Raw genomic sequence first — 9,955 nt, forward strand, 5'->3', positions numbered from 1 at the left:
AAACAACTTTTAAAGTATGTTCGAACCCTTCAAAGAAATGTCCGTGAGATTCAATAACAATTCACGCCTTTGACAAAATATATGCGTGATATTTTCATGTTTAAGCAATATAAAAATGATCTCATATTATTTTTAAAAGAAATTTGTGCCATTCAAAATACGTGTTTCTGAAATTCAAACAGAGTGTTCAGGTGTATGAAAATATATGTTTGATGCCATTCATAAAAATGTTAATACAATGTAAAAACAATATTCATGTAATTTCAAAAAGTACTTGGTGCCATTGGAAAAACGTTCAACATGTATTTTAGTTTATATAACACTTACTAAAAATGTTTGAAAGATTTATTTGAAATTATGCAATGTAAACAAAATCATGTTATTCGTTTGGTGCCATTAAAAAATGTTAAACATGTATTTTTTTAATATTTATTAAAAAATGTTTGAAACATTTAATTGAAAATTGTTTATCCAATGTTCTTAGAAAATATTTTGGTTTATTGAAAAAAATATTCAACTTGTATTAGAAAATGGTAACCTGTATTTGAATAATTTTTTAGAAATGTATTTTGAAAATGTTCATCGCCTATTTGAAAATAAATGTACCCGGCGAGCACCAAGGTGAACTTCCACGTGGAGAAGGGCTCCAGCCCTAACTACCTGGCGTTGGTGATCAAGCTCCTCCAAGGCGACGACGACGTGGTGGCCGTGGACATCAAGCAGAAGGGCAAGGATAAGTGGATCGAGTTCAAGGAGTCGTGGGGAGCCGTGGGGAGGATCGACATCCCTGACAAGATCATCGGACCCTTCACCGCCCGCTACACCACCGAGGGCGGCACCAAGACCGTCGCCGAGGACGTCATCCCCAAGGGCTGGAAGCTCGACACCTCCTACGAGACCAAGTGAAGAATATGAAGGAGATGAAGATATGATCTTCTACCGGCCACCTTAAATAGTTCCTTTTGGCTCAAGAAGAAGAATAAACCAGCTAGCCGCACATATCATACATATGATGCGATGAGAGCATGAGTGTCGGTGTACTAGAGTAGGGGTACCCTAGTATCCCGAACTTGTGCACGGGCAGTCGCAGCATCCCGCGGCAAGGCTTGCCGGGTGACCGCCAAGGTCCTTCGTGGTTCCTTTGGAGCCATTCAAGAACAAAGTGTCCAAGCCAAGAAGACAAGACCCCGGCAAGAGGAGCTTGCCGGGAAGGCTAACAAAAGCATCCCAAGACCCCGGCAAGAGGAGCTTGCCGGGAAGGCCACCCAAGGCATTGCAAGGAACTTGCCGCGGCGCACCACGCGCCCCGGCAAGGCCCGGTGAGCGACAAGCTCCCGGACGCGACAAGACAACGACAGCGGCAAGGCGCTTGCCGCGGCAAGCCACCTCCCTGGGCCCGCGCTCCAGCGCATCCACCAACGTGTCGCTCTGGGGCCCTTCCAGGCGTACGTGGCGGGAGGCTGTGTAGCCAGCGGCGTGCGGTGGCAAGCGGCGCTGGCAAGATCGCCATCGTGGTGAACGGTGGCGTCCCTGGCGGTCCCTTTTCGCACTGTTTAGGCGACACAGACGGGCATTTAAGGCCCTTGTCCCCTGCTGTCAGGGTTAAGTATGATACACTGTAGCAGGTAGTTGTGCCTACCACAGCACCTTTCCATTTTTGCCCTTTACCTCCGTTGCCACCTGTCGGGAACCCCTTGAGCATATAAAAGGAGGCCCGTGTGCAACGTAGAGGGGGGTGAGTGAGTTCGAACACTCACGCTCGGTCTTGTTAGCTGCGGGTGTGTACTGTAGCACTCCGCGCTCCCGAGAAAGAAATCAATACAAACCACAAAGCAGGAGTAGGGTTTTACGCATCCGTGCGGCCCGAACCTGGGTAAATCGCTCGCGTGCATCGCCTCGATCCGCTCTTTGCACGATCTCCGCCCCCGCCGAACCGAAAGGGACCCGGTCCGCCGGTCCCATAGGTGCCCGTGGATCAGTACCCCGGCATCTTTGGCGCGCCAGGTAGGGGGCGTCGAAGTTGTGTGAACCAGATCCGGTGCTCTTGCGAGCTAGATCTTCATCATCTTCATCAACATGCCGCCGAAGAAGAAGGTTTCGGAGGCGGCTGCTCCGTCCGCGCCTTACCCTCCACTGCCGGAGCAAACGGCTGATGGGGCGGGCGCCGGTGGAAGAACGGGCGTAGACGAGGGAGCGCACGGTGCTGCCAGGTCCAAGGGCGAGGCTGCACTGCCCATCGGCGGCGTAGCCGGCTCCCACAACGACCGGGCGCACTCCAAGACCTCGGCGTCCGTACATGCACCGCGCCTGTCTCAGGAGGCGCGGGACCGGCAGCGTCATGGTACTCACGGTACCATGCGTTTGCTAGACCAAGATCGGGCTGGTGGATCTCGGAGCGCTCAGGACCACCATGCACGCCAACATGCTGGCACGAGCGACGCACGGTCGCCTGGACAGGATATTTCTCCTTCTAACGTGGTTAGAAGTCCGAGCATATCCCACTCCTCGCACCGTTCGCCACCACCGCCCGCCACTGCAGCAGAAGCTTTGGCGCGAGCTCAGCTGCTCCTAGACTACCCTCCAACGGCGGACAAGATCGACGATTGGAGGGCAACCATCTAGAGTCTCATCGGCTTCGCCAACGGCGACACTCCACGGCAACCGAGCACGTCGCAGCCGCGGCAAGCCAGCCAGGCACGAGCCGGAGACGACAAGACTGGTGGGGGTGCAACTACTGTGCACTCTCCGCCCCGAAGGCCGAGATCGCCGACTCGCCGGATCCACCTCGACAGCGACTCCACTGCGTCGTCAGATCCGCGAGCTCGTCGCGATCAGCGCCAAGTTCTTCAAGAACGACAACAAGAAGACGCTCGTACTTGCATCGAGCGCCGAAGGGAAGCGCGATGTCAATCAGACCAGCGCGCTGGGCCCTCTGTCGACATGCATGCGCCAGGGGAACCAGGCGACTTGCCGTACGCGGTAGGTTGCCCTGCGTTCACTCGTGAGCTGCGGCAAGTCCAATGGCTCAGCACGAAGAATTTCAAACCAGATGTACTAGAGAAGTACGATGGCAAGACGCATCCGTCGGAGTTCCTCAGCATCTACACCATTGCGGTGTAGGCTACCGGGGGGCGGGACGACAAGATCCTTGCCAACTACTTCCCACTGGTGCTCAAGCCTAACGTCAGGTCCTGGCTCATGCACTTGCCGGACAACTCCATATCCTCTTGGGCCGACCTATGCCATCAGTTTGTCGGCGCCTTTACAGGCGGCCACAAACCTCATGGCCAAGAGAGTGACCTTCATCTGCTCGCCCAGAAGGAAGGAGAGCTCATGCGCAAGTACATTCAGAGGTTCAGCCGTGTACAGTACAACATCCCAGACGTCCACCCCGCCGCGGTCATCAGCGCGTTCCATCAGAACGTGTGTAACCGCAGGATGCGGGAGGAGATGGTGATGTGCAGGATCAGAGACGTCAGTGAGCTGTATGCCCTGGCCGACAAGTGTGCGCGTGCTGAGGAAGGGAGGAAACTCCCCGGAGAGAAGACCGGAGCAGAAGGATCTGACAGTGAGGATACCGCCCCGGCAAAGAGAAACCGGCGACGGAACAGGAAGAAGAAAGGCAAAGAAGTGCTAGTCGTTGAGCAGTCCGGCAACGAAGGTGGCGCCAAGAAGGCCAAAGTTGGTAGCTCCGGCAAGGAGGTTGCCGCGTGCACCAACTGCCAGGCTGTAGCAATCGCCGACAAGAAGGACGGCACCGACAAGCAGTACTGCAAGATTCACCGCACCAAGGGCCATGACCTCCAGAGCTGCAAGAAGGTCGAGCAGCTTGTCCAGCAGCAAAAGGCTGAGTACGAGCGGCGAGACAAGGAGAGGGCCCAAGGAGGTGCTAGAGAATCCGGCAAGAAGCGCGTCGGCCGGGGAGGACGCCGCGGCAAGAAGACAGACCTCCCCGCGGCCGCGACAACGATGAAGACGACGACGACGACGAAGACATGGATGATGTTGAGACCAGTGAGCAGGAGTTTCAGAAAGCCACGGAGGTCTTGTGCGTTGACGGCGGTGCTTCTCTGCACACTTCACACCGCCAACTCAAGCAGTGGGTGCGGGAAGTCAATGCAGTGGAACCACCTGTCGAATCGCACAAACTTCTGAAATGGTCCAGCACGCCTATCATCTTTGACATTGAGGACCACCCTGATCACACAACTGCGGTCGGGTGCTTGCCGATGTTGGTTTCACCAACTATCCGCAACCTCAAGGTCACTAAGATGTTAGTTGACGGCGGGGCCGGCTTGAACCTGATCTCCTCCGCTGTACTCCAGAAACTCCAGATCCCTGACAGCGAGCTCGAAGAGACCGGCACATTCCAAGGAATCAACCCGGGAAGGAGCAAGCCGAAGGGGAAAGTCACGTTGCCAGTAACATTTGGCAGCGAGTTGAACTTCAGGACTGAGAGGGTCACATTTGACGTTGCCGATATCCCATTGCCTTACAATGGAATACTTGGCCGTCCAGCACTCACCAAGTTCATGGCAGCCTCTCACTACGCATATAACATGCTGAAGATGCCAGGCCCGATAAGCGTCATCTCTGTCCCTGGCGACAAGAAAGATGCTCTTATCTGTGCCGACAAGATCTACCGGGAAGCAGCAGCCGCAGCAGAGCGCGAGTCACTTGCCGCTGAAGCTCCCGGGGGGAAGAAGACCAAGTCCGGCAAGAGTTCTGATGCCCACTCCGGCAAGCGCACCTCTTCGGAGTGCTGCGCTGCCGTCGAGGACGCACCATCGAGCTCCACTGGCAAGTGTAAGAAGACGATGGCAGCTCCGCCAGAGACGAAAAAGGTGTCCGCCAAGGAGGACGGCACTGGTGGTACCTTCACCATCAGTGCCACTCTCGACCCTAAATAGGAAAGCGCGCTCGTTGCTTTCCTGCGGGCGAATGTCGACGTGTTTGCGTAGCAACCGTCTGACATCCCCGGTGTTCCCAGGAATGTGATTGAGCACCACCTTGCCGTTTGTCCTCATGCACGGCCCGTCAAGCAGAAGGTCAGGAAGCAGGCAGTGGAGCGCCAAGAGTTCATAGCAGAAGAGATCAAGAAGTTGGAAGCAGCATGCCTTGTCAGAGGAGTGCTCCATCCCACGTGGTTGGCCAATCCTGTAGTCGTGCGCAAGGCAAACGGGAAATGGAGACTTTGTATCGATTTTACCGATGTTAACAAAGCTTGTCCCAAAGACCCATTTCCTTTGCCGCGCATTGACCAGATTGTTGACTCCACAGCCGGATGTGATTTGCTTTCATTTCTTGACGCATATTCAGGATATCATCAGATCTTCATGGCAGAAGAGGATGAGGAGAAGACCGCATTTATTACTCCATGTGGCACGTACTGTTTCGTACGAATGCCTTTCGGACTAAAAAATGCTGGTTCAACATTTGCAAGAGTAGTCCATGTCGCCCTTGAGCCGCAAATACACAGAAATGTGGAAGCCTACATGGATGATATAGTGGTCAAGAGCAAGGACAGGGCAACTCTGATTCAAGATTTGGACGAAACCTTTGCAAATCTGCGCAAGATCAGCCTCAAGCTCAACCCAGAGAAGTGTGTGTTTGGAGTTCCTTCCGGCAAGCTTCTCGGGTTCTTCGTGTCTCAGTGGGGGATTGAAGCCAATCCCGACAAGATCAAGGCCATTGAGCAGATTGAAGCACCCAAGCGCGTCAAGGATGTACAAAGACTTGCCGGTTGTGTGGCTGCTCTCAGCAGGTTTATCTCTCGGTCTGCCGAGCGCGCCCTGACGTTTTTCAAGTTATTGAAAAAGGCAGGCCCAATGAAATGGACTCCGGAAGCGGAGGCTGCGCTGCAAGACTTGAAGAGATACCTGTCCTCCCCTCCAATACTTGTCGCACCTAAGCCACAAGAGAAGTTGCTGCTGTATATAGCGGCAACCAATCAAGTGGTTAGTGCTGCGTTAGTAGCAGAAAGGGAGGCAGATGACGAGCCCGCAACCAAGGCAAGCACATCCAGCGGCAAGCAGGGGGCTTCCCCGGCAAGCTCTGGTCCCGACAAAGATGGATCTGTGCAGATGCACGAGGAGACACAGAAGAAAGTGGTGCAGCACCCAGTTTACTTTGTCAGTTCCCTTCTGCAGGGGGCTAGGTCAAGGTATTCTGGTGTGCAGAAATTGCTTTTCGGTCTTCTCATGGCCTCGAGAAAGCTGCGCCATTACTTCCAAGCACACGAGATCACAGTTGTCACTCGCTTTCCGCTGAAGAGGATATTACAGAATCCAGAAGCGACAGGCAGGATTGTTGAGTGGGCACTGGAACTGTCAAGCTTTGGCCTCAAGTTTGAGAGTACTTCAACTATCCAAAGCAGAGCATTGGCATAATTTATAGCAGAATGGACGCCAACACCAGATGAAGAAATTCTAGAAACGAGCATCCCCGTCAAGGAAGCGAGCAAAGAATGGCTGATGTACTTTGATGGTGCCTTTTCGCTGCAAGGCGCCGGCGCTGGCGTGCTGCTTGTCGCACCCACCGGAGAGCACCTCAAGTACGTAGTCCAGATGCACTTTCCCAAGGAGCAGGCAACAAACAATACTGCAGAGTATGAGGGATTGCTTGCCGGTCTCAGGATCGCGGCAGACCTTGGAATCAAGAAGCTCATTGTCAGGGGTGACTCACAACTTGTCGTCCGCCAAGTAAACAAGAGTTATCAGAGTCCGTTGATGGAAGCTTACGTCGACGAAGTGAGAAAGCTAGAAGAGCGCTTTGATGGCTTACAAATGGAGCATGTTCCAAGAGCTCAGAACGCCATTGCTGATGGCCTGTCAAAGTGTGCCGCACTTAAATTACCTGTAGAACCAAGGATCTTTGTGCTCAAGCTGACTCAACCGTCCGTAACACCATCAACTGGACAGATCAAGAAGAGGAAGTTGATTTCTGGTGACTATTTGCCGGCAGAGCTTCCCGAAGCCGCCGCCAAGAAGGTCCCTAAGATCAACGCTGAGAGCGCTGAGGAGCAAGATGCTCCGACAAGCCTTAGGGTTTGTTCCGTTGAAGCAGAAGCTCCCGACAAGTTTTGCTCCGGCAAGCTTGTCGGGGAACGTCAAGCTCCGGCAGAGCCGCAGGTTCTTGCCATAGAAGCGGATGTTCCCGCAGTAGCAGATTTGCCTTTAGTCCTTGTTGTCGAGCCGCAAGCTCCAGCATGGGCACAGCAAATTGTCCATTTCCTTCAGACAGGAGAACTTCCCGAAGAGCAAGAAGAAGCGGAAAGAGTAGCCCAGCAGTCAAGTATGTACCAGTTTGTCGACAAGACACTGTACAGAAGAAGACTCAACGGTGTGAAATTGAAGTGTATTCACTGGGAAGACGGACAAAAGCTGTTGGCAGAGATACATGGAGGCATATGTGGTCACCACATTGGCGCAAGAGCACTTGTCGGCAAAGCATTCCGACAAGGTTTCTTCTGGCCAACAGCCCTCCAGGATGCAACTGCACAAGTAACCAAGTGTGAAGCGTGCCAGTTCCATTCCAAGCAGATACACCAACCAGCTCAAGCTCTCCAGACGATCCCTTTATCCTGGCCATTTTCGGTCTGGGGGCTCGACATCCTCGGCCCCTTTCCCCGAGCTGTCGGGGGCTTTGAGTACTTGTACGTTGCAATCGACAAGTTCACAAAGTGGCCGGAAGTGGAACCAGTGAGGAAGGTGACCGCACAGTCAGCCGTCAAGTTCTTCAGGTCGATTGTTTGCCGCTTCGGGATCCCTAACAGGATAATCACCGACAACGGTACACAATTCACGAGCCGCACCTTCATGCAGTACGTCCAAAATCTTGGCGCCAAGGTCTGCTTCGCTTCTGTTGCTCACCCGAGAAGCAACGGTCAAGCGGAGAGGGCAAATGCTGAAGTGCTGCGCGGGCTCAAGACCAGAACTTTCGACAGGCTGCACAAGTGCGGAAGAAACTGGATCGAGGAGCTGCCGGTGGTTCTTTGGTCGATCAGGACGACACCAAATCGAGCCACTGGCCAGACACCTTTCGCTCTAATCTATGGAGCAGAGGCAGTTATCCCCACGGAACTCGTATACGGGTCACCTCGAGTGCTCTCTTATGATGAGCTTGAGCAAGAGCAGTTGCGACAAGATGACGCGCTGCTCCTTGAGGAAGACCATCTTCAAGCTGCTGTGCGAGCTGCTCGCTACCAGCAAGCTTTGCGCCGCTACCATAGCCGCAAAGTTAATGCCAGAAGTCTCGAGGAAGGCGACCTTGTTCTTCGGCGCGTTCAGCCCGCCAAGAATTCCAACAAGTTGACGCCGAAGTGGGAAGGCCCTTACCGAGTGAAACGAGTCACTAGGCCTAGCGCTGTCCGCCTTGAGACCGAAGATGGAATTCCGGTGAGCAACTCCTGGAACATTGAGCATCTTCGTAAGTTTTACCCATAAGGCGCGGTTGCCGGAACCAGTTCCGGCAACCACCTTTTGTACAAGTCTTGCCGCTGTTGCATGTAATCCTTTGTACAAAGCCGGGCGCAGAACCCGTGCATAAATAAAGCTCATGTGCCCTGCGCATTTTGTCAATTTTATGCTTTCTATTTTTTGGCATATATGATCTGACACTTTGTGCAGCACCTACTCCACGGTAAGCACTAACGAGCCGTAAAGCTCCATATCTGTATTGTCTCTTCTTTCTTTTGAAAGGAAGGTTCCCCTCGATCACAAGTTTGCCGGGGGGGAGAGGAGAAGATGATGGTATGGACCAGGCATCGTTCAAGAGAGTTTCGCCTTGCCGGGGAGCAAACAACAGAAAAGCTAAGTCGCCAAAGTTTGAGTAATCATATTTTTTAAATTTAAGTTATTTCCCTTGAACGACCGCACTTTGTATGGAAAACCTGTGCGCAGAGGAACCAACTCGTAGCTAGTTGCGCCCTTACTTTGTTTTGAGTCCGCTCAACAAATTAAGTGAGCTGCTAGCGCCCTTACTTTGTTTCGAGTCCGCTCAACAAATTAAGTGAGCTGCTAGCGCCCTTACTTTGTTTCGAGTCCGCTCGACAACTTAAGTGAGCTGCAACTAGTCGCGACAAGGTCTCTTGCCGGTAGCGGCACCGCCAGCAGGCTGCTGACGTTCCGCACTCAGCGCTCGCGGCCAAGGTACCTGCACCGGCAAGTTCCCTAAAAGCGTAGGGTAAAAGCATACAAAGCAAAGAGTCAAGTAAAGGGAATAACATTGCAATGGCTACCCAAAATAAAGTTATATTACAAAATAGCTTGTCGCAGCTCTAATAGACTGTTTTCATGACAAGATAAACAGCGACAAGGGAAGAAGAAATGGGCGGCCTAATCTACGCGATCGCCTTCAACCCTCTTGATCCCGCTCACCTTGTCCACAATGGGTGCGACAAGGGCTTTGAGCTCCTCCAGATCAGCCTCTGGCGGCAAGGTCCTGAGGATGTTGGTGAGGCGGAGGCCCGGATTGCGGAAGGCCACCTTCATCAATACTTTCTGGAGGGCCCCCGCGCAGACCCTGCGCGACTCGTCAGCCAGTTGCTTGGGGATCCTCTCCCGGAGTCGCTGAAGAGCTGTCGCCACGCCCTTGAAGAACAGAATGAGCTTGGCATTGGGTTGGAGGTTGTCGTCGGAGGGATACCCGAGATCCTCCATCCCCAGTTGCGCCAGCTCCTTGTCGATGTCCGTGGTGGCGTTCACAAGACTCTCCGTCCAGTGCGTCACGGTCTCCCTGAAGGCGTTCTGGGCGGTGGCAGCACTCTCCAGCAGCGCCTTGTCGGCCTTGATTTCCTCCTTCAAGGCCGCCTCCCGCTTCTTGGCGCTGTCCAGAGTCTTGGTCAAAGTTGTTAGCTTCAACTCAAGATCCACGTTGGAGACCTTGGCGGCGCTGAGCTCCTTGCCCTTCTCGGAGAGATCGGCCTCCAGCCGCGCCACCTTCGTCTTCAACTCCT

The 9,955-nt window shown here is 53.4% G+C and overlaps 1 pseudogene; it reads left to right on the top strand.

The window, feature by feature from the left end:
• The first annotated feature begins 600 nt into the window (after positions 1-600).
• Positions 601-906, top strand: LOC147973897 (pollen allergen Phl p 1 pseudogene; annotated as a pseudogene).
• The last annotated feature ends 9,049 nt before the right edge of the window (positions 907-9,955 follow it).

Source organism: Triticum urartu, chromosome 5A (assembly GCF_056163025.1).
Source record: "Triticum urartu cultivar PI428250 chromosome 5A, HENAU_Tu73, whole genome shotgun sequence".
NCBI lineage: Eukaryota > Viridiplantae > Streptophyta > Magnoliopsida > Poales > Poaceae > Triticum > Triticum urartu.